Here is a 25,948-nt window from a genome sequence, read left to right as displayed (position 1 = left end):
TGTGTACAGACTGGGGATGTGTAACATGCAGTCACTGCAGCGAGTGTGTATAGACTGGGGATGTGTAACATCCAGTCACTGCAGCGAGTGTGTACAGACTGGGGATGTGTAACATGCAGTCACTACAGCTAGTGTGTATAGACTGGGGATGTGTAATATGCAGCCACTGCAGCGAGTGTGTACAGACTGGGGATGTGTAACATGCAGTCACTACAGCGAGTGTGTACAGACTGGGTATGTGTAACATGCAGTCACTGCATCGAGTGTGTATAGACTGGGGATGTGTAACATGCAGTCACTGCAGCGAGTGTGTACAGACTGGGGATGTGTAACATGCAGTCACTGCAGCGAGTGTGTACAGACTGGGGATGTGTAATATGCAGTCACTGCAGCTAGTGTGTATAGACTGGGGATGTGTAATATGCAGTCACTGCAGCGAGTGTGTATAGACTGGTGATGTGTAACATGCAGTCACTGCAGCGAGTGTGTATAGACTGGGGATGTGTAACATGCAGCCACTGCAGCGAGTGTGTATAGACTGGAGTTGTGTAACATGCAGCCACTACAGCGAGTGTGTATAGACTGGGGATGTGTAATATGCAGTCACTGCAGCGAGTGTGTATAGACTGGAGTTGTGTAACATGCAGCCACTACAGCGAGTGTGTATAGACTGGGGTTGTGTAATATGCAGTCACTGCAGAGAGTGTGTACAGACTGGGGATGTGTGACATGCAGTCACTGCAGCGAGTGTGTATAGACTGGGGATGTGTAACATGCAGTCACTGCAGCGAGTGTGTACAGACTGGGGATGTGTAACATGCAGTCACTACAGCGAGTGTGTACAGATTGGGTTGTGTAATATGCAGTCACTACAGCGAGTGTGTACAGACTGGGGATGTGTAACATGCAGTCACTGCAGCGAGTGTGTATAGACTGGGGATGTGTAACATGCAGTCACTGCAGCGAGTGTGTATAGACTGGGGATGTGTAATATGCAGTCACTGCAGCGAGTGTGTGTATAGACTGGGGATGTGTAATATGCAGTCACTGCAGCGAGTGTGTATAGACTGGGGATGTGTAACATGCAGTCACTGCAGCGAGTGTGTATAGACTGGGGATGTGTAACATGCAGTCAGTACAGCGAGTGTGTACAGACTGGGGATGTGTGACACGCAGTCACTGCAGCGAGTGTACACAGACGGGATGTGTAACATGCAGTCACTGCAGCGAGTGTGTACAGACTGGGGATGTGTAACATGCAGTCACTGCAGCGAGTGTGTACAGACTGGGGATGTGTAACATGCAGTCACTACAGCGAGTGTGTACAGACTGGGGATGTGTAACACGCAGTCACTGCAGCGAGTGTGTATAGACTGGGGATGTGTAACATGCAGTCACTGCAGCGAGTGTGTATAGACTGGGGATGTGTAACATGCAGTCACTACAGCTAGTGTGTATAGACTGGGGATGTGTAATATGCAGTCACTGCAGCGAGTGTGTATAGACTGGGAATGTGTGACACGCAGTCACTGCAGCAAGTGTGTATAGACTGGGGATGTGTAATATGCAGTCACTACAGCGAGTGTGTACAGACTGGGTATGTGTAACATGCAGTCACTGCATCGAGTGTGTACAGACTGGGTATGTGTAACATGCAGTCACTGCAGCGAGTGTGTACAGACTGGGGATGTGTAACATGCAGTCACTGAAGCGAGTGTGTACAGACTGGGGATGTGTAATATGCAGTCACTGCAGCTAGTGTGTATAGACTGGGGATGTGTAATATGCAGTCACTGCAGCGAGTGTGTATAGACTGGTGATGTGTAACATGCAGTCACTGCAGCGAGTGTGTATAGACTGGGGATGTGTAACATGCAGCCACTACAGCGAGTGTGTATAGACTGGGGATGTGTAATATGCAGTCACTGCAGCGAGTGTGTATAGACTGGGGATGTGTAACATGCAGTCACTGCAGCGAGTGTGTATAGACTGGGGATGTGTAACATGCAGCCACTACAGCGAGTGTGTATAGACTGGGGTTGTGTAATATGCAGTCACTGCAGCGAGTGTGTACAGACTGGGGATGTGTAACATGCAGTCACTGCAGCGAGTGTGTATAGACTGGGGATGTGTAACATGCAGCCACTACAGCGAGTGTGTACAGACTGGGGATGTGTAACATGCAGTCACTGCAGCGAGTGTGTACAGACTGGAGATGTGTAATATGCAGTCACTACAGCGAGTGTGTATAGACTGGGGATGTGTGACATGCAGTCACTGCAGCGAGTGTGTACAGACTGGAGATGTGTGACATGCAGTCACTGCAGCGAGTGTGTACAGACTGGGATGTGTAACATGCAGTCACTACAGGGAGTGTGTATAGACTGGAGATGTGTAACATGCAGTCACTGCAGCGAGTGTGTATAGACTGGGGATGTGTAACATGCAGTCACTGCAGCGAGTGTGTATGGAATGGGGATGTGTAACATGCAGTCACTGCAGCGAGTGTGTACAGACTGGGGATGTGTAATATGCAGTCACTGCAGCGAGTGTGTACAGACTGGGGATGTGTAATATGCAGTCACTGCAGCGAGTGTGTACAGATTGGGTTGTGTAATATGCAGTCACTGCAGCGAGTGTGTATAGACTGGGGATGTGTAATATGCAGTCACTGCAGCGAGTGTGTACAGACTGGGGATGTGTAATATGCAGTCACTGCAGCGAGTGTGTATAGACTGGGGATGTGTAATATGCAGTCACTGCAGCGAGTGTGTACAGACTGGGGATGTGTAACATGCAGTCACTGCAGCGAGTGTGTATAGACTGGGGATGTGTGACATGCAGTCACTGCAGCGAGTGTGTACAGACTGGGGATGTGTAAAATGCAGTCACTACAGCGAGTGTGTATAGACTGGGGATGTGTAACATGCAGTCACTACAGCTAGTGTGTATAGACTGGGGATGTGTAACATGCAGTCACTACAGCTAGTGTGTATAGACTGGGGATGTGTAACATGCAGTCACTGCAGCGAGTGTGTACAGACTGGGGATGTGTGACATGCAGTCACTGCAGCGAGTGTGTACAGACTGGGGATGTGTAAAATGCAGTCACTACAGCGAGTGTGTATAGACTGGGGATGTGTAACATGCAGTCACTACAGCTAGTGTGTATAGACTGGGGATGTGTAACATGCAGTCACTACAGCTAGTGTGTATAGACTGGGGATGTGTAATATGCAGTCACTGCAGCGAGTGTGTATAGACTGGGAATGTGTGACACGCAGTCACTGCAGCAAGTGTATAGACTGGGGATGTGTAATATGCAGTCACTACAGCGAGTGTGTACAGACTGGGTATGTGTAACATGCAGTCACTGCAGCGAGTGTGTACAGACTGGGGATGTGTAACATGCAGTCACTGAAGCGAGTGTGTACAGACTGGGGATGTGTAATATGCAGTCACTGAAGCGAGTGTGTATAGACTGGGGATGTGTGACATGCAGTCACTACAGGGAGTGTGTATAGACTGGGGATGTGTAATATGCAGTCACTGCAGCGAGTGTGTATAGACTGGGGATGTGTAACATGCAGTCACTGCAGCGAGTGTGTATAGACTGGGGATGTGTAACATGCAGCCACTACAGCGAGTGTGTATAGACTGGGGTTGTGTAATATGCAGTCACTGCAGCGAGTGTGTACAGACTGGGGATGTGTGACATGCAGTCACTGCAGCGAGTGTGTATAGACTGGAGATGTGTAACATGCAGTCACTGCAGCGAGTGTGTATAGACTGGGGATGTGTAATATGCAGTCACTGCAGCGAGTGTGTATAGACTGGGGATGTGTAATATGCAGTCACTGCAGCAAGTGTGTACAGACTGGGGATGTGTAACATGCAGTCACTACAGGGAGTGTGTATAGACGGGATGTGTAACATGCAGTCACTACAGGGAGTGTGTATAGACTGGAGATGTGTAATATGCAGTCACTACAGCGAGTGTGTATAGACTGGGGATGTGTGACATGCAGTCACTACAGGGAGTGTGTATAGACTGGAGATGTGTAACATGCAGTCACTGCAGCGAGTGTGTATAGACTGGGGATGTGTAACATGCAGTCACTACAGGGAGTGTGTATAGACTGGAGATGTGTAACATGCAGTCACTGCAGCGAGTGTGTATAGACTGGGGATGTGTAACATGCAGTCACTGCAGCGAGTGTGTATGGACTGGGGATGTGTAACATGCAGTCACTACAGCGAGTGTGTACAGACTGGGGATGTGTAACATGCAGTCACTGCAGCGAGTGTGTACAGACTGGGGATGTGTAATATGCAGTCACTGCAGCGAGTGTGTACAGATTGGGTTGTGTAATATGCAGTCACTGCAGCGAGTGTGTATAGACTGGGGATGTGTAACATGCAGTCACTGCAGCGAGTGTGTACAGACTGGGGATGTGTAACATGCAGTCACTACAGCGAGTGTGTACAGATTGGGTTGTGTAATATGCAGTCACTGCAGCGAGTGTGTATAGACTGGGGATGTGTAATATGCAGTCACTGCAGCGAGTGTGTACAGACTGGGGATGTGTAATATGCAGTCACTGCAGCGAGTGTGTATAGACTGGGGATGTGTAATATGCAGTCACTGCAGCGAGTGTGTACAGACTGGGGATGTGTAACATGCAGTCACTGCAGCGAGTGTGTACAGACTGGGGATGTGTGACATGCAGTCACTGCAGCGAGTGTGTACAGACTGGGGATGTGTGACATGCAGTCACTACAGGGAGTGTGTATAGACTGGGGATGTGTAACATGCAGTCAGTACAGCGAGTGTGTACAGACTGGGGATGTGTAATATGCAGTCACTGCAGCGAGTGTATAGACTGGGGATGTGTAATATGCAGTCACTCCAGCGAGTGTGTACAGACTGGAGATGTGTAGCATGCAGTCACTACAGCGAGTGTGTACAGACTGGAGATGTGTAGCATGCAGTCACTACAGCGAGTGTGTATAGACTGGGGATGTGTAACATGCAGTCACTGCAGCGAGTGTGTATAGACTGGGGATGTGTAGCATGCAGTCACTGCAGCGAGTGTGTATAGACTGGGGATGTGTAGCATGCAGTCACTGCAGCGAGTGTGTACAGACTGGAGATGTGTAACATGCAGTCACTACAGCGAGTGTGTATAGACTGGGGATGTGTAACATGCAGTCACTGCAGCGAGTGTGTATAGACTGGGGATGTGTAGCATGCAGTCACTGCAGCGAGTGTGTATAGACTGGGGATGTGTAACATGCAGTCACTGCAGCGAGTGTGTACAGACGGGGGATGTGTGACATGCAGTCACTGCAGCGAGTGTGTACAGACTGGGGATGTGTAACATGCAATCACTACAGCGAGTGTGTATAGACTGGGGATGTGTAACATGCAGTCACTGCAGCGAGTGTGTATAGACTGGGGATGTGTAGCATGCAGTCACTGCAGCGAGTGTGTACAGACTGGGGATGTGTAACATGCAGTCACTACAGCGAGTGTGTACAGACTGGGGATGTGTAACATGCAGTCACTACAGCGAGTGTGTACAGACTGGGGATGTGTAACATGCAGTCACTACAGCGAGTGTGTACAGACTGGGGATGTGTAACATGCAGTCAGTACAGCGAGTGTGTACAGACTGGGGATGTGTAACATGCAGTCACTACAGCGAGTGTGTATAGACTGGGGATGTGTAACATGCAGTCACTGCAGCGAGTGTGTACAGACTGGGGATGTGTAATATGTAGTCACTGCAGCGAGTGTGTACAGACTGGGGATGTGTGACATGCAGTCACTACAGCGAGTGTGTACAGACTGGGGATGTGTAACATGCAGTCAGTACAGCGAGTGTGTATAGACTGGGGATGTGTAACATGCAGTCACTGCAGCGAGTGTGTACAGACTGGGGATGTGTGACATGCAGTCACTGCAGCGAGTGTGTACAGACTGGGGATGTGTAACATGCAGTCACTGCAGCGAGTGTGTATAGACTGGGGATGTGTAACATGCAATCACTGCAGCGAGTGTACAGACTGGGGATGTGTAACATGCAGTCACTGCAGCGAGTGTGTACAGACTGGGGATGTGTGATATGCAGTCACTGCAGCGAGTGTGTACAGACTGGGTATGTGTAGCATGCAGTCACTGCAGCGAGTGTGTACAGACTGGGGATGTGTAACATGCAGTCACTGCAGCGAGCGTACAGACTGGGGATGTGTAACATGCAGTCACTACAGCGAGTGTGTACAGACTGGGGATGTGTAACATGCAGTCACTGCAGCGAGTGTACAGACTGGGGATGTGTAGCATGCAGTCACTGCAGCGAGTGTGTACAGACTGGGGATGTGTAACATGCAGTCACTGCAGCGAGTGTACAGACTGGGGATGTGTAGCATGCAGTCACTGCAGCGAGTGTGTACAGACTGGGGATGTGTAATATGCAGTAACTACAGCGAGTGTGTACAGACTGGGGATGTGTAATATGCAGTCACTGCAGCGAGTGTGTACAGACTGGGGATGTGTAATATGCAGTGACTGCAGCGATTGTGTACAGACTGGGGATGTGTAACATGCAGTCACTGCAGCGAGTGTGTACAGACTGGGGATGTGTAACATGCAGTCACTGCAGCGAGTGTGTATAGACTGGGGATGTGTAATATGCAGTGACTGCAGCGATTGTGTACAGACTGGGGATGTGTAACATGCAGTCACTGCAGCGAGTGTGTATAGACTGGGGATGTGTAACATGCAGTCACTACAGCGAGTGTGTACAGACTGGGGATGTGTAATATGCAGTCACTGCAGCGAGTGTGTACAGACTGGGGATGTGTGACATGCAGTCACTGCAGCGAGTGTGTATAGACTGGGGATGTGTAATATGCAGTCACTGCAGCGAGTGTGTACAGACTGGGGATGTGTAATATGCAGTGACTGCAGCGATTGTGTACAGACTGGGGATGTGTGACATGCAGTCACTGCAGCGAGTGTGTATAGACTGGGGATTTGTAACACGCAGTCACTGCAGCGAGTGTGTACAGACTGGGGATGTGTAATATGCAGTCACTGCAGCGAGTGTGTATAGACTGGGGATGTGTGACGTGCAGTCACTGCAGCGAGTGTGTATAGACTGGGGATGTGTAACATGCAGTCACTGCAGCGAGTGTGTATAGACTGGGGATGTGTAACATGCAGTCACTACAGCGAGTGTGTACAGACTGGGGATGTGTAATATGCAGTCACTGCAGCGAGTGTGTACAGACTGGGGATGTGTGACATGCAGTCACTGCAGCGAGTGTGTATAGACTGGGGATGTGTGACATGCAGTCACTGCAGCGAGTGTGTACAGACTGGGGATGTGTGACATGCAATCACTGCAGCGAGTGTGTACAGACTGGGGATGTGTAATATGCAGTCATTACAGCGAGTGTGTACAGACTGGGTATGTGTAATATGCAGTCACTACAGCGAGTGTGTATAGACTGGGGATGTGTGACATGCAGTCACTGCAGCGAGTGTGTATAGACTGGGGATGTGTAATATGCAGTGACTGCAGCGAGTGTGTATAGACTGGGGATGTGTAATATGCAGTCACTGCAGCGAGTGTGTACAGACTGGGGATGTGTAACACGCAGTCACTACAGCGAGTGTATAGACTGGGGATGTGTAATATGCAGTCACTGCAGCGAGTGTGTACAGACTGGGGATGTGTAATATGCAGTCACTGCAGCGAGTGTGTACAGACTGCGGATGTGTAACATGCAGTCACTGCAGCGAGTGTGTATAGACTGGGGATGTGTGACATGCAGTCACTACAGCGAGTGTGTATAGACTGGGGATGTGTAATATGCAGTCACTGCAGCGAGTGTGTACAGACTGGGGATGTGTAATATGCAGTCACTGCAGCGAGTGTGTATAGACTGGGGATGTGTGACATGCAGTCACTGCAGCGAGTGTGTATAGACTGGGGATGTGTAATATGCAGGCACTGCAGCGAGTGTGTATAGACTGGGGATGTGTAACATGCAGCCACTACAGTGAGTGTGTATAGACTGGGGATGTGTAATATGCAGTCACTGCAGCGAGTGTGTATAGACTGGGGATGTGTAACATGCAGCCACTACAGCGAGTGTGTATAGACTGGGGTTGTGTAATATGCAGTCACTGCAGCGAGTGTGTACAGACTGGGGATGTGTAACATGCAGTCACTGCAGCGAGTGTGTATAGACTGGGGATGTGTAATATGCAGTCACTGCAGCGAGTGTGTATAGACTGGGGATGTGTAACATGCAGTCACTGCAGCGAGTGTATAGACTGGGGATGTGTATCATGCAGTCACTGCAGCGAGTGTGTACAGACTGGGGATGTGTAGCATGCAGTCACTGCAGCAAGTGTATAGACTGGGTATGTGTAACATGCAGTCACTGCAGCGAGTGTGTACAGACTGGGGATGTGTAATATGCAGTCACTGCAGCGAGTGTGTATAGACTGGGGATGTGTAATATGCAGTCACTGCAGCGAGTGTGTACAGACTGGGTATGTGTGACATGCAGTCACTGCAGCGAGTGTGTACAGACTGGGGATGTGTGACATGCAGTCACTGCAGCGAGTGTGTACAGACTGGGGATGTGTAAAATGCAGTCACTGCAGCGAGTGTGTACAGACTGGGGATGTGTAACATGCAATCACTACAGGTAGTGTGTACAGACTGGGGATGTGTGACATGCAATCACTACAGCGAGTGTGTACAGACTGGGGTTGTGTGACATGCAATCACTACAGCGAGTGTGTACAGACTGGGGATGTGTGACATGCAATCACTACAGCGAGTGTGTACAGACTGGGGATGTGTGACATGCAATCACTACAGCGAGTGTGTATAGACTGGGGATGTGTAACATGCAGTGACTACAGCGAGTGTGTACAGACTGGGGATGTGTAATATGCAGTCACTGCAGCGAGTGTGTATAGACTGGGGATGTGTAACATGCAGTCACTGCAGCGAGTGTGTATAGACTGGGGATGTGTAACATGCAGCCACTACAGCGAGTGTGTATAGACTGGGGTTGTGTAATATGCAGTCACTGCAGCGAGTGTGTACAGACTGGGGATGTGTGACATGCAGTCACTACAGCGAGTGTGTACAGACTGGGGATGTGTAACATGCAGTGACTACAGCGAGTGTGTACAGACTGGGGATGTGTAATATGCAGTCACTGCAGCGAGTGTGTATAGACTGGGGATGTGTAACATGCAGCCACTACAGCGAGTGTGTACAACAGACTGGGGATGTGTAACATGCAGTCACTGCAGCGAGTGTGTACAGACTGGAGATGTGTAATATGCAGTCACTACAGCGAGTGTGTATAGACTGGGGATGTGTGACATGCAGTCACTGCAGCGAGTGTGTACAGACTGGAGATGTGTGACATGCAGTCACTGCAGCGAGTGTGTACAGACTGGGGATGTGTAACATGCAGTCACTACAGGGAGTGTGTATAGACTGGAGATGTGTAACATGCAGTCACTGCAGCGAGTGTGTATAGACTGGGGATGTGTAACATGCAGTCACTGCAGCGAGTGTGTATGGACTGGGGATGTGTAACATGCAGTCACTGCAGCGAGTGTGTACGGACTGGGGATGTGTAATATGCAGTCACTGCAGCGAGTGTGTACAGACTGGGGATGTGTAATATGCAGTCACTGCAGCGAGTGTGTACAGATTGGGTTGTGTAACATGCAGTCACTACAGGGAGTGTGTATAGACTGGAGATGTGTAACATGCAGTCACTGCAGCGAGTGTGTATAGACTGGGGATGTGTAACATGCAGTCACTGCAGCGAGTGTGTATGGACTGGGGATGTGTAACATGCAGTCACTGCAGCGAGTGTGTACGGACTGGGGATGTGTAATATGCAGTCACTGCAGCGAGTGTGTACAGACTGGGGATGTGTAATATGCAGTCACTGCAGCGAGTGTGTACAGATTGGGTTGTGTAATATGCAGTCACTGCAGCGAGTGTGTATAGACTGGGGATGTGTAACATGCAGTCACTGCAGCGAGTGTGTACAGACTGGGGATGTGTAACATGCAGTCACTACAGCGAGTGTGTACAGATTGGGTTGTGTAATATGCAGTCACTGCAGCGAGTGTGTATAGACTGGGGATGTGTAATATGCAGTCACTGCAGCGAGTGTGTACAGACTGGGGATGTGTAATATGCAGTCACTGCAGCGAGTGTGTATAGACTGGGGATGTGTAATATGCAGTCACTGCAGCGAGTGTGTACAGACTGGGGATGTGTAACATGCAGTCACTGCAGCGAGTGTGTATAGACTGGGGATGTGTGACATGCAGTCACTGCAGCGAGTGTGTACAGACTGGGGATGTGTGACATGCAGTCACTGCAGCGAGTGTGTACAGACTGGGGATGTGTAAAATGCAGTCACTACAGGGAGTGTGTATAGACTGGGGATGTGTAACATGCAGTCAGTACAGCGAGTGTGTACAGACTGGGGATGTGTAGTATGCAGTCACTGCAGCGAGTGTGTACAGACTGGGGATGTGTAAAATGCAGTCACTGCAGCGAGTGTGTATAGACTGGGGATGTGTGACATGCAGTCACTGCAGCGAGTGTGTACAGACTGGGGATGTGTAGTATGCAGTCACTGCAGCGAGTGTGTATAGACTGGGGATGTGTGACATGCAGTCACTGCAGCGAGTGTGTACAGACTGGGGATGTGTAAAATGCAGTCACTACAGGGAGTGTGTATAGACTGGGGATGTGTAACATGCAGTCACTGCAGCGAGTGTGTACAGACTGGGGATGTGTAACATGCAGTCACTACAGCTAGTGTGTATAGACTGGGGATGTGTAACATGCAGTCACTACAGCTAGTGTGTATAGACTGGGGATGTGTAATATGCAGTCACTGCAGCGAGTGTGTATAGACTGGGAATGTGTGACACGCAGTCACTGCAGCAAGTGTATAGACTGGGGATGTGTAATATGCAGTCACTACAGCGAGTGTGTACAGACTGGGTATGTGTAACATGCAGTCACTGCATCGAGTGTGTACAGACTGGGTATGTGTAACATGCAGTCACTGCAGCGAGTGTGTACAGACTGGGGATGTGTGACATGCAGTCACTACAGCGAGTGTGTACAGATTGGGATGTGTAAGATGCAGTCACTGCAGCGAGTGTGTATAGACTGGGGATGTGTGACATGCAGTCACTGCAGCGAGTGTGTACAGACTGGGGATGTGTAATATGCAGTCACTGCAGCGAGTGTGTATAGACTGGGGATGTGTAATATGCAGTCACTGCAGCGAGTGTGTACAGACTGGGTATGTGTGACATGCAGTCACTGCAGCGAGTGTGTACAGACTGGGGATGTGTGACATGCAGTCACTGCAGCGAGTGTGTACAGACTGGGGATGTGTAATATGCAGTCACTGCAGCTAGTGTGTATAGACTGGGGATGTGTAATATGCAGTCACTGCAGCGAGTGTGTATAGACTGGTGATGTGTAACATGCAGTCACTGCAGCGAGTGTGTATAGACTGGGGATGTGTAATATGCAGTCACTGCAGCGAGTGTGTATAGACTGGGGATGTGTAACATGCAGTCACTGCAGCGAGTGTGTATAGACTGGGGATGTGTAACATGCAGCCACTACAGCGAGTGTGTACAGACTGGGGATGTGTGACATGCAGTCACTGCAGCGAGTGTGTATAGACTGGGGATGTGTAATATGCAGTCACTGCAGCGAGTGTGTATAGACTGGGGATGTGTAATATGCAGTCACTGCAGCAAGTGTGTACAGACTGGGGATGTGTAACATGCAGTCACTACAGGGAGTGTGTATAGACTGGGGATGTGTAACATGCAGTCACTACAGGGAGTGTGTATAGACTGGAGATGTGTAATATGCAGTCACTACAGCGAGTGTGTATAGACTGGGGATGTGTGACATGCAGTCACTGCAGCGAGTGTGTACAGACTGGAGATGTGACATGCAGTCACTGCAGCGAGTGTGTACAGACTGGGGATGTGTAACATGCAGTCACTACAGGGAGTGTGTATAGACTGGGGATGTGTAACATGCAGTCACTGCAGCGAGTGTGTATGGACTGGGGATGTGTAACATGCAGTCACTACAGCGAGTGTGTACAGACTGGGGATGTGTAACATGCAGTCACTGCAGCGAGTGTGTACAGACTGGGGATGTGTAATATGCAGTCACTGCAGCGAGTGTGTATAGACTGGGGATGTGTAACATGCAGTCACTGCAGCGAGTGTGTACAGACTGGGGATGTGTAACATGCAGTCACTACAGCGAGTGTGTACAGATTGGGCTGTGTAATATGCAGTCACTGCAGCGAGTGTGTATAGACTGGGGATGTGTAATATGCAGTCACTGCAGCGAGTGTGTACAGACTGGGGATGTGTAATATGCAGTCACTGCAGCGAGTGTGTATAGACTGGGGATGTGTAATATGCAGTCACTGCAGCGAGTGTGTACAGACTGGGGATGTGTAACATGCAGTCACTGCAGCGAGTGTGTACAGACTGGGGTTGTGTAATATGCAGTCACTGCAGCGAGTGTGTACAGACTGGGGATGTGTAACATGCAGTCACTGCAGCGAGTGTGTACAGACTGGGGATGTGTGACATGCAGTCACTGCAGCGAGTGTGTACAGACTGGGGATGTGTAAAATGCAGTCACTACAGGGAGTGTGTATAGACTGGGGATGTGTAACATGCAGTCAGTACAGCGAGTGTGTACAGACTGGGGATGTGTAATATGCAGTCACTGCAGCAAGTGTACACAGACGGGATGTGTAACATGCAGTCACTGCAGCGAGTGTGTACAGACTGGGGATGTGTAACATGCAGTCACTGCAGCGAGTGTGTATAGACTGGGAATGTGTAACATGCAGTCACTACAGGGAGTGTGTATAGACTGGGGATGTGTAACATGCAGTCACTGCAGCGAGTGTGTATAGACTGGGGATGTGTAACATGCAGTCACTACAGGGAGTGTGTATAGACTGGGGATGTGTAATATGCAGTCACTGCAGCGAGTGTGTACAGACTGGGGATGTGTAATATGCAGTCACTGCAGCGAGTGTGTATAGACTGGGGATGTGTGACATGCAGTCACTGCAGCGAGTGTGTATAGACTGGGGATGTGTAATATGCAGGCACTGCAGCGAGTGTGTATAGACTGGGGATGTGTAACATGCAGCCACTACAGCGAGTGTGTATAGACTGGGGATGTGTAATATGCAGTCAATGCAGCGAGTGTGTACAGACTGGGGATGTGTAACATGCAGTCACTGCAGCGAGTGTGTACAGACTGGGGATGTGTAACATGCAGTCACTGCAGCGAGTGTGTATAGACTGGGGATGTGTAACATGCAGCCACTACAGCGAGTGTGTATAGACTGGGGTTGTGTAATATGCAGTCACTGCAGCGAGTGTGTACAGACTGGGGATGTGTGACATGCAGTCACTGCAGCGAGTGTGTATAGACTGGGGATGTGTGATATGCAGTCACTGCAGCGAGTGTGTATAGACTGGGGATGTGTGACATGCAGTCACTACAGCGAGTGTATAGACTGGGGATGTGTAATATGCAGTCACTGCAGCGAGTGTGTACAGACTGGGGATGTGTAATATGCAGTCACTGCAGCGAGTGTGTATAGACTGGGGATGTGTGACATGCAGTCACTGCAGCGAGTGTGTACAGACTGGGTATGTGTGACATGCAGTCACTGCAGCGAGTGTGTACAGACTGGGGATGTGTGACATGCAGTCACTGCAGCGAGTGTGTACAGACTGGGGATGTGTAATATGCAGTCACTGCAGCGAGTGTGTATAGACTGGGGATGTGTAATATGCAGTCACTGCAGCGAGTGTGTATAGACTGGGGATGTGTGACATGCAGTCACTGCAGCGAGTGTGTACAGACTGGAGATGTGACATGCAGTCACTGCAGCGAGTGTGTACAGACTGGGGATGTGTAACATGCAGTCACTACAGGGAGTGTGTATAGACTGGAGATGTGTAACATGCAGTCACTGCAGCGAGTGTGTATAGACTGGGGATGTGTAACATGCAGTCACTACAGCGAGTGTGTACAGACTGGGGATGTGTAACATGCAGTCACTGCAGCGAGTGTGTACAGACTGGGGATGTGTAATATGCAGTCACTGCAGCGAGTGTGTACAGATTGGGTTGTGTAATATGCAGTCACTGCAGCGAGTGTGTATAGACTGGGGATGTGTAACATGCAGTCACTGCAGCGAGTGTGTACAGACTGGGGATGTGTAACATGCAGTCACTACAGCGAGTGTGTACAGATTGGGTTGTGTAATATGCAGTCACTGCAGCGAGTGTGTATAGACTGGGGATGTGTAATATGCAGTCACTGCAGCGAGTGTGTACAGACTGGGGATGTGTAATATGCAGTCACTGCAGCGAGTGTGTATAGACTGGGGATGTGTAATATGCAGTCACTGCAGCGAGTGTGTACAGACTGGGGATGTGTAACATGCAGTCACTGCAGCGAGTGTGTACAGACTGGGGTTGTGTAATATGCAGTCACTGCAGCGAGTGTGTACAGACTGGGGATGTGTAACATGCAGTCACTGCAGCGAGTGTGTACAGACTGGGGATGTGTGACATGCAGTCACTGCAGCGAGTGTGTACAGACTGGGGATGTGTAAAATGCAGTCACTACAGGGAGTGTGTATAGACTGGGGATGTGTAACATGCAGTCAGTACAGCGAGTGTGTACAGACTGGGGATGTGTAATATGCAGTCACTGCAGCAAGTGTACACAGACGGGATGTGTAACATGCAGTCACTGCAGCGAGTGTGTACAGACTGGGGATGTGTAACATGCAGTCACTGCAGCGAGTGTGTATAGACTGGGAATGTGTAACATGCAGTCACTACAGGGAGTGTGTATAGACTGGGGATGTGTAACATGCAGTCACTGCAGCGAGTGTGTATAGACTGGGGATGTGTAACATGCAGTCACTACAGGGAGTGTGTATAGACTGGGGATGTGTAATATGCAGTCACTGCAGCGAGTGTGTACAGACTGGGGATGTGTAATATGCAGTCACTGCAGCGAGTGTGTATAGACTGGGGATGTGTGACATGCAGTCACTGCAGCGAGTGTGTATAGACTGGGGATGTGTAATATGCAGGCACTGCAGCGAGTGTGTATAGACTGGGGATGTGTAACATGCAGCCACTACAGCGAGTGTGTATAGACTGGGGATGTGTAATATGCAGTCAATGCAGCGAGTGTGTACAGACTGGGGATGTGTAACATGCAGTCACTGCAGCGAGTGTGTACAGACTGGGGATGTGTAACATGCAGTCACTGCAGCGAGTGTGTATAGACTGGGGATGTGTAACATGCAGCCACTACAGCGAGTGTGTATAGACTGGGGTTGTGTAATATGCAGTCACTGCAGCGAGTGTGTACAGACTGGGGATGTGTGACATGCAGTCACTGCAGCGAGTGTGTATAGACTGGGGATGTGTGATATGCAGTCACTGCAGCGAGTGTGTATAGACTGGGGATGTGTGACATGCAGTCACTACAGCGAGTGTATAGACTGGGGATGTGTAATATGCAGTCACTGCAGCGAGTGTGTACAGACTGGGGATGTGTAATATGCAGTCACTGCAGCGAGTGTGTATAGACTGGGGATGTGTGACATGCAGTCACTGCAGCGAGTGTGTATAGACAGGGGATGTGTAATATGCAGGCACTACAGCGAGTGTGTATAGACTGGGGATGTGTAATATGCAGTCACTGCAGCGAGTGTGTATAGACTGGGGATGTGTGACATGCAGTCACTGCAGCGAGTGTGTATAGACTGGGGATGTGTAATATGCAGGCACTACAGCGAGTGTGTATAGACTGGGGATGTGTAATATGCAGTCACTGCAGCTAGTGTGTACAGACTGGGGATGTGTAATATGCAGTCACTGCAGCGAGTGTGTATAGACTGGGGATGTGTGACATGCAGTCACTGCAGCGAGTGTGTATAGACTGGGGATGTGTGACATGCAGTCACTACAGCGAGTGTGTATAGACTGGGGATGTGTAATATGCAGTCACTGCAGCGAGTGTGTACAGACTGGGGATGTGTAATATGCAGTCACTGCAGCGAGTGTGTATAGACTGGGGATGTGTGACATGCAGTCACTGCAGCGAGTGTGTATAGACTGGGGATGTGTAATATGCAGGCACTACAGCGAGTGTGTATAGACTGGGGATGTGTAATATGCAGTCACTGCAGCGAGTGTGTACAGACTGGGGATGTGTAATATGCAGTCACTGCAGCGAGTGTGTATAGACTGGGGATGTGTGACATGCAGTCACTGCAGCGAGTGTGTATAGACTGGGGATGTGTGACATGCAGTCACTACAGCGAGTGTGTATAGACTGGGGATGTGTAATATGCAGTCACTGCAGCGAGTGTGTACAGACTGGGGATGTGTAATATGCAGTCACTGCAGCGAGTGTGTATAGACTGGGGATGTGTGACATGCAGTCACTGCAGCGAGTGTGTATAGACTGGGGATGTGTAATATGCAGGCACTGCAGCGAGTGTGTATAGACTGGGGATGTGTAACATGCAGCCACTACAGCGAGTGTGTATAGACTGGGGATGTGTAATATGCAGTCACTGCAGCGAGTGTGTACAGACTGGGGATGTGTAACATGCAGTCACTGCAGCGAGTGTATAGACTGGGGATGTGTGACACGCAGTCACTGCAGCGAGTGTGTATAGACTGGGAATGTGTAATAAGCAGTCACTACAGCGAGTGTGTACAGACTGGGTATGTGTAACATGCAGTCACTACAGCTAGTGTGTATAGACTGGGGAAGTGTGACATGCAGTCACTACAGCGAGTGTGTACAGACTGGGTATGTGTAAAATGCAGTCAATGCAGCGAGTGTGTACAGACTGGGGATGTGAAACATGCAGTCACTACAGCGAGTGTGTACAGATTGGGATGTGTAATATGCAGTCACTGCAGCGAGTGTGTACAGACTGGGGATGTGTAACATGCAGTCACTACAGGGAGTGTGTATAGACTGGGGATGTGTAACATGCAATCACTACAGCGAGTGTGTACAGACTGGGGATGTGTGACATGCAATCACTACAGCGAGTGTGTACAGACTGGGGATGTGTGACATGCAGTCACTGCAGCGAGTGTATAGACTGGGGATGTGTAATATGCAGTCACTCCAGCGAGTGTGTACAGACTGGGGATGTGTAACATGCAGTCACTACAGCGAGTGTGTACAGACTGGAGATGTGTAACATGCAGTCACTACAGCGAGTGTGTATAGACTGGGGATGTGTAACATGCAGTCACTGCAGCGAGTGTGTATAGACTGGGGATGTGTAGCATGCAGTCACTACAGCGAGTGTGTATAGACTGGGGATGTGTAATATGCAGTCACTGCAGCGAGTGTGTATAGACTGGGGATGTGTGATATGCTGTCACTGCAGCGAGTGTGTACAGACGGGGGATGTGTGACATGCAGTCACTACAGCGAGTGTGTATAGACTGGGGATGTGTAACATGCAGTCACTGCAGCGAGTGTGTACAGACTGGGGATGTGTAATATGCAGTCACTGCAGCGAGTGTGTACAGACTGGGGATGTGTAATATGTAGTCACTGCAGCGAGTGTGTACAGACTGGGGATGTGTGACATGCAGTCACTACAGCGAGTGTGTACAGACTGGGGATGTGTAACATGCAGTCAGTACAGCGAGTGTGTATAGACTGGGGATGTGTAACATGCAATCACTGCAGCGAGTGTGTACAGACTGGGGATGTGTAACATGCAGTCAGTACAGCGAGTGTGTACAGACTGGGGATGTGTAATATGCAGTCACTGCAGCGAGTGTGTATAGACTGGGGATGTGTAACATGCAGTCACTGCAGCGAGTGTGTATAGACTGGGGATGTGTAATATGCAGTCACTGCAGCGAGTGTGTATAGACTGGGGATGTGTAATATGCAGTCACTGCAGCGAGTGTGTATAGACTGGGGATGTGTAACATGCAGTCACTGCAGCGAGTGTGTATAGACTGGGGATGTGTAGCATGCAGTCACTACAGCGAGTGTGTACAGACTGGGGATGTGTAACATGCAGTCACTGCAGCGAGTGTGTATAGACTGGGGATGTGTAACATGCAATCACTACAGCGAGTGTACAGACTGGGGATGTGTAACATGCAGTCACTGCAGCGAGTGTGTACAGACTGGGGATGTGTAACATGCAATCACTACAGCGAGTGTACAGACTGGGGATGTGTAACATGCAGTCACTGCAGCGAGTGTGTACAGACTGGGGATGTGTAACATGCAGTCACTGCAGCGAGTGTGTACAGACTGGGGATGTGTGATATGCAGTCACTGCAGCGAGTGTGTACAGACTGGGTATGTGTAGCATGCAGTCACTGCAGCGAGTGTGTACAGACTGGGGATGTGTAACATGCAGTCACTGCAGCGAGTGTGTACAGACTGGGGATGTGTAGCATGCAGTCACTGCAGCGAGTGTGTATAGACTGGGGATGTGTAACATGCAGTCACTGCAGCGAGTGTGTACAGACTGGGGATGTGTGATATGCAGTCACTGCAGCGAGTGTGTACAGACTGGGTATGTGTAGCATGCAGTCACTGCAGCGAGTGTGTATAGACTGGGGATGTGTAACATGCAGTCACTGCAGCGAGTGTGTACAGACTGGGGATGTGTAACATGCAGTCACTGCAGCGAGTGTGTATAGACTGGGGATGTGTAACATGCAATCACTACAGCGAGTGTACAGACTGGGGATGTGTAACATGCAGTCACTACAGCGAGTGTGTATAGACTGGGGATGTGTAACATGCAGTCACTACAGCGAGTGTGTATAGACTGGGGATGTGTAACATGCAGTCACTGCAGCGAGTGTGTACAGACTGGGGATGTGTGATATGCAGTCACTGCAGCGAGTGTGTACAGACTGGGTATGTGTAGCATGCAGTCACTGCAGCGAGTGTGTATAGACTGGGGATGTGTAACATGCAGTCACTACAGCGAGTGTGTATAGACTGGGGATGTGTAATATGCAATCACTACAGCGAGTGTGTACAGACTGGGGATGTGTAACATGCAGTCACTGCAGCGAGTGTGTACAGACTGGGTATGTGTAGCATGCAGTCACTGCAGCGAGTGTGTATAGACTGGGGATGTGTAACATGCAGTCACTACAGCGAGTGTGTATAGACTGGGGATGTGTAATATGCAATCACTACAGCGAGTGTGTACAGACTGGGGATGTGTAACATGCAGTCACTGCAGCGAGTGTGTACAGACTGGGGATGTGTAACATGCAATCACTACAGCGAGTGTGTACAGACTGGGGATGTGTAACATGCAGTCACTGCAGCGAGTGTGTACAGACTGGGGATGTGTAACATGCAGTCACTGCAGCGAGTGTGTACAGACTGGGGATGTGTAACATGCAGTCACTGCAGCGAGTGTGTACAGACTGGGGATGTGTAGCATGCAGTCACTGCAGCGAGTGTGTATAGACTGGGGATGTGTAACATGCAGTCACTACAGCGAGTGTGTACAGACTGGGGATGTGTGACATGCAGTCACTGCAGCGAGCGTACAGACTGGGGATGTGTAACATGCAGTCACTACAGCGAGTGTGTACAGACTGGGGATGTGTAACATGCAGTCACTGCAGCGAGTGTGTACAGACCGGGGATGTGTAGCATGCAGTCACTACAGTGAGTGTGTACAGACTGGGGATGTGTAACATGCAGTCACTGCAGCGAGTGTGTACAGACTGGGGATGTGTAGCATGCAGTCACTACAGCGAGTGTGTACAGACTGGGGATGTGTAACATGCAGTCACTGCAGCGAGTGTACAGACTGGGGATGTGTAGCATGCAGTCACTGCAGCGAGTGTGTACAGACTGGGGATGTGTAACATGCAGTCACTGCAGCGAGTGTGTAGTGTGTACAGACTGGGGATGTGTAACATGCAGTCACTGCAGCGAGTGTGTATAGACTGGGGATGTGTAATATGCAGTGACTGCAGCGATTGTGTACAGACTGGGGATGTGTGACGTGCAGTCACTGCAGCGAGTGTGTATAGACTGGGGATGTGTAACATGCAGTCACTGCTGCGAGTGTGTATAGACTGGGGATGTGTAACATGCAGTCACTGCAGCGAGTGTGTATAGACTGGGGATGTGTAATATGCAGTCACTGCAGCGAGTGTGTACAGACTGGGGATGTGTAATATGCAGTGACTGCAGCGATTGTGTACAGACTGGGGATGTGTGACATGCAGGCACTGCAGCGAGTGTGTACAGACTGGGTATGTGTAAAATGCAGTCACTGCAGCGAGTGTGTATAGACTGGGGATGTGTAACACGCAGTCACTGCAGCGAGTGTGTACAGACTGGGGATGTGCAATATGCAGTCACTACAGCGAGTGTGTACAGACTGGGGATGTGTAATATGCAGTCACTGCAGCGAGTGTGTACAGACTGGGGATGTGTGACATGCAGTCACTGCAGCGAGTGTGTATAGACTGGGGATGTGTAATATGCAGTCACTACAGCGAGTGTGTGTATAGACTGGGGATGTGTAATATGCAGTCACTACAGCGAGTGTGTACAGACTGGGGATGTGTAATATGCAGTCACTACAGCGAGTGTGTATAGACTGGGGATGTGTAATATGCAGTCACTACAGCGAGTGTGTACAGACTGGGGATGTGTAATATGCAGTCACTGCAGCGAGTGTGTACAGACTGGGGATGTGTGACATGCAGTCACTGCAGCGAGTGTGTATAGACTGGGGATGTGTAATATGCAGTCACTACAGCGAGTGTGTATAGACTGGGGATGTGTAATATGCAGTCACTACAGCGAGTGTGTACAGACTGGGGATGTGTAATATGCAGTCACTGTAGTGAGTGTGTACATACTGGGGATGTGTAATATGCAGTCACTACAGCGAGTGTGTATAGACTGGGGTTGTGTAATATGCAGTCACTACAGCGAGTGTGTACAGACTGGGGATGTGTAAAATGCAGTCACTGCAGCGAGTGTGTATAGACTGGGGATGTGTGACATGCAGTCACTACAGCGAGTGTGTATAGACTGGGGATGTGTAACATGCAGTCACTGCAGCGAGTGTGTATAGACTGGGGATGTGTAATATGCAGTCACTACAGCGAGCGTACAGACTGGGGATGTGTAATATGCAGTCACTGCAGCGAGTGTGTACAGACTGGGGATGTGTAACATGCAGTCACTGCAGCGAGTGTGTACAGACTGGGGATGTGTAACATGCAGTCACTGCAGCGAGTGTGTACAGACTGGGGATGTGTAATATGCAGTCACTGCAGCGAGTGTGTACAGACTGGGGATGTGTAATATGCAGTCACTACAGCGAGTGTGTACAGACTGGGGATGTGTAATATGCAGTCACTGCAGCGAGTGTGTATAGACTGGGGATGTGTAACATGCAGTCACTGCAGCGAGTGTGTACAGACTGGGGATGTGTAATATGCAGTCACTGCAGCGAGTGTATAGACTGGGGATGTGTAATATGCAGTCACTGCAGCGAGTGTGTACAGACTGGGTATGTGTAATATGCAGTCACTGCAGCGAGTGTGTACAGACTGGGGATGTGTAATATGCAGTCACTGCAGCGAGTGTGTACAGACTGGGGATGTGTAACATGCAGTCACTGCAGCGAGTGTGTATAGACTGGGGATGTGTGACATGCAGTCACTACAGCGAGTGTGTATAGACTGGGGATGTGTAATATGCAGTCACTGCAGCGAGTGTGTACAGACTGGGGATGTGTAATATGCAGTCACTGCAGCGAGTGTGTATAGACTGGGGTTGTGTAATATGCAGTCACTGAAGCGAGTGTGTACAGACTGGGGATGTGTAATATGCAGTCACTGCAGCGAGTGTGTATAGACTGGGGATGTGTAACATGCAGTCACTGAAGCGAGTGTGTACAGACTGGGGTTGTGTAATATTCAGTCACTGCAGCGAGTGTGTATAGACTGGGGATGTGTGACATGCAGTCACTGCAGCGAGTGTGTATAGACTGGGGATGTGTGACATGCAGTCACTGCAGCGAGTGTGTACAGACCGGGGATGTGTAACATGCAGTCACTGAAGCGAGTGTGTACAGACTGGGGTTGTGTAATATGCAGTCACTGCAGCGAGTGTGTATAGACTGGGGATGTGTGACATGCAGTCACTGCAGCGAGTGTGTATAGACTGGGGATGTGTAACATGCAGTCACTGAAGCGAGTGTGTACAGACTGGGGTTGTGTAATATGCAGTCACTGCAGCGAGTGTGTACAGACTGGGGATGTGTAACATGCAGTCACTGCAGCGAGTGTGTATAGACTGGGGATGTGTAATATGCAGTCACTGCAGCGAGTGTGTATAGACTGGGGATGTGTGACATGCAGTCACTGCAGCGAGTGTGTATAGACTGGGGATGTGTAACATGCAGTCACTGAAGCGAGTGTGTACAGACTGGGGTTGTGTAATATGCAGTCACTGCAGCGAGTGTGTACAGACTGGGGATGTGTAACATGCAGTCACTGCAGCGAGTGTGTATAGACTGGGGATGTGTAATATGCAGTCACTGCAGCGAGTGTGTATAGACTGGGGATGTGTAACATGCAGTCACTGCAGCGAGTGTATAGACTGGAGATGTGTAATATGCAGTCACTGCAGCGAGTGTATAGACTGGGGATGTGTAACATGCAGTCACTGCAGCGAGTGTGTATAGACTGGGGATGTGTAATATGCAGTCACTGCAGCGAGTGTGTATAGACTGGGGATGTGTAATATGCAGTCACTGCAGCGAGTGTGTATAGACTGGGGATGTGTAATATGCAGTCACTGCAGCGAGTGTGTACAGACTGGGGATGTGTGACATGCAGTCACTACAGCGAGTGTGTACAGATTGGGTTGTGTAATATGCAGTCACTGCAGCGAGTGTGTATAGACTGGGGATGTGTGACATGCAGTCACTGCAGCGAGTGTGTACAGACTGGGGATGTGTAATATGCAGTCACTGCAGCGAGTGTGTACAGACTGGGGATGTGTGACATGCAGTCACTACAGTGAGTGTGTACAGATTGGGTTGTGTAATATGCAGTCACTGCAGCGAGTGTGTATAGACTGGGGATGTGTAATATGCAGTCACTGCAGCGAGTGTGTACAGACTGGGGATGTGTGACATGCAGTCACTGCAGCGAGTGTGTACAGACTGGGGATGTGTGACATGCAGTCACTGCAGCGAGTGTGTACAGACTGGGGATGTGTAACATGCAATCACTTCAGGTAGTGTGTACAGACTGGGGATGTGTGACATGCAATCACTACAGCGAGTGTGTACAGACTGGGGATGTGTAACATGCAGTCACTACAGCGAGTGTACAGACTGGGGATGTGTAACATGCAGTCACTACAGGGAGTGTGTATAGACTGGGGATGTGTAACATGCAATCACTACAGCGAGTGTGTACAGACTGGGGATGTGTAACATGCAATCACTACAGCGAGTGTGTACAGACTGGGGATGTGTGACATGCAGTCACTACAGCGAGTGTGTACAGACTGGGGATGTGTAACATGCAATCACTACAGCGAGTGTGTATAGACTGGGGATGTGTGACACGCAGTCACTGCAGCAAGTGTGTACAGACGGGATGTGTAACATGCAGTCACTGCAGCGAGTGTGTACAGACGGGATGTGTAACATGCAGTGACTACAGCGAGTGTGTACAGACTGGGGATGTGTAACATGCAGTCACTGCAGCGAGTGTGTATAGACTGGGGATGTGTAATATGCAGTCACTACAGCGAGTGTGTATAGACTGGGGATGTGTAACATGCAGTCAGTACAGCGAGTGTGTATAGACTGGGGATGTGTGACATGCAATCACTACAGCGAGTGTGTACAGATTGGGATGTGTAATATGCAGTCACTACAGCGAGTGTGTATAGACTGGGGATGTGTAATATGCAGTCACTACAGCGAGTGTGTACAGACTGGGGATGTGCAACATGCAGTCACTACAGCGAGTGTGTACAGATTGGGATGTGTAATATGCAGTCACTGCAGCGAGTGTGTACAGACTGGGGATGTGTAACATGCAGTCACTACAGGGAGTGTGTATAGACTGGGGATGTGTAACATGCAATCACTACAGCGAGTGTGTACAGACTGGGGATGTGTGACATGCAATCACTACAGCGAGTGTGTACAGACTGGGGATGTGTGACATGCAGTCACTACAGCGAGTGTGTACAGACTGGGGATGTGTAATATGCAGTCACTGCAGCGAGTGTATAGACTGGGGATGTGTAATATGCAGTCACTGCAGCGAGTGTGTACAGACTGGGGATGTGTAACATGCAGTCACTACAGCGAGTGTGTACAGACTGGGGATGTGTAACATGCAGTCACTGCAGCGAGTGTGTACAGACTGGGGATGTGTAACATGCAGTCACTACAGCGAGTGTGTACAGACTGGGGATGTGTAACATGCAGTCACTGCAGCGAGTGTGTACAGACTGGGGATGTGTAACATGCAGTCACTGCAGCGAGTGTGTACAGACTGGGGATGTGTAACATGCAGTCACTACAGCGAGTGTGTACAGACTGGGGATGTGTAACATGCAGTCACTACAGTGAGTGTACAGACTGGGGATGTGTAACATGCAGTCACTGCAGCGAGTGTACAGACTGGGGATGTGTAACATGCAGTCACTACAGCGAGTGTGTACAGACTGGGGATGTGTAACATGCAGTCACTACAGTGAGTGTGTACAGACTGGGGATGTGTAACATGCAGTCACTGCAGCGAGTGTACAGACTGGGGATGTGTAACATGCAGTCACTGCAGCGAGTGTGTACAGACTGGGGATGTGTAACATGCAGTCACTGCAGCAAGTGTGTACAGACTGGGGATGTGTAACATGCAGTCACTGCAGCGAGTGTGTATAGACTGGGGATGTGTGATATGCAGTCACTGCAGCGAGTGTGTATAGACTGGGGATGTGTAACATGCAGTCACTGCAGCGAGTGTGTATAGACTGGGGATGTGTAACATGCAGTCACTGCAGCGAGTGTGTATAGACTGGGGATGTGTAACATGCAGTCACTACAGCGAGTGTGTACAGACTGGGGATGTGTAACATGCAGTCACTGCAGCGAGTGTGTACAGACTGGGGATGTGTAGCATGCAGTCACTGCAGCGAGTGTGTATAGACTGGGGATGTGTAACATGCAGTCACTGCAGCGAGTGTGTATAGACTGGGGATGTGTAATATGCAATCACTACAGCGAGTGTGTACAGACTGGGGATGTGTGATATGCAGTCACTGCAGCGAGCGTACAGACTGGGGATGTGTAACATGCAGTCACTGCAGCGAGTGTGTACAGACTGGGGATGTGTAACATGCAGTCACTGCAGCGAGTGTGTACAGACCGGGGCATAGTTGCCGACTTTTGGGCTGCTCTCTCCGGGAGAGAGCAGCCAGTTGGCTCTGCAGGGGGGCAGGCACGCCGGGCAGTGAGCTGATGTGGGGCCAGAGGAGGGACGGGGGCGTGGCTGCTGGATCGCATCATGCAAGCCACGCCCCCCACTGTGCAATGCCGCAATTACCGGCATTATACAGTGGGGGGCGTGGCTTGCATGACTCGATTCAACAAGAATCGCGTCATCACCTCTCCGGACCGCCCACTTCACTCGCTAAGTGGGCAGCCAGGCAGGGGGGGACCCCTGTAATCGGGAGACTTGCCTGCT

The 25,948-nt window shown here is 49.9% G+C and overlaps 1 protein-coding gene across 1 annotated transcript in view; it reads left to right on the top strand.

Annotated features, from left to right (window-relative positions):
* IRAG2 (inositol 1,4,5-triphosphate receptor associated 2) overlaps nt 1-25,948 on the top strand; it is a 142,060-nt gene that overhangs the window by 60,969 nt on the left and 55,143 nt on the right.

Source organism: Pseudophryne corroboree, chromosome 6 (genome assembly GCF_028390025.1).
Source record: "Pseudophryne corroboree isolate aPseCor3 chromosome 6, aPseCor3.hap2, whole genome shotgun sequence".
Taxonomy (NCBI): domain Eukaryota; kingdom Metazoa; phylum Chordata; class Amphibia; order Anura; family Myobatrachidae; genus Pseudophryne; species Pseudophryne corroboree.
Note: the sequence above shows the minus strand (reverse complement) of the source record. Positions and strands in the feature narration are given on the sequence as shown.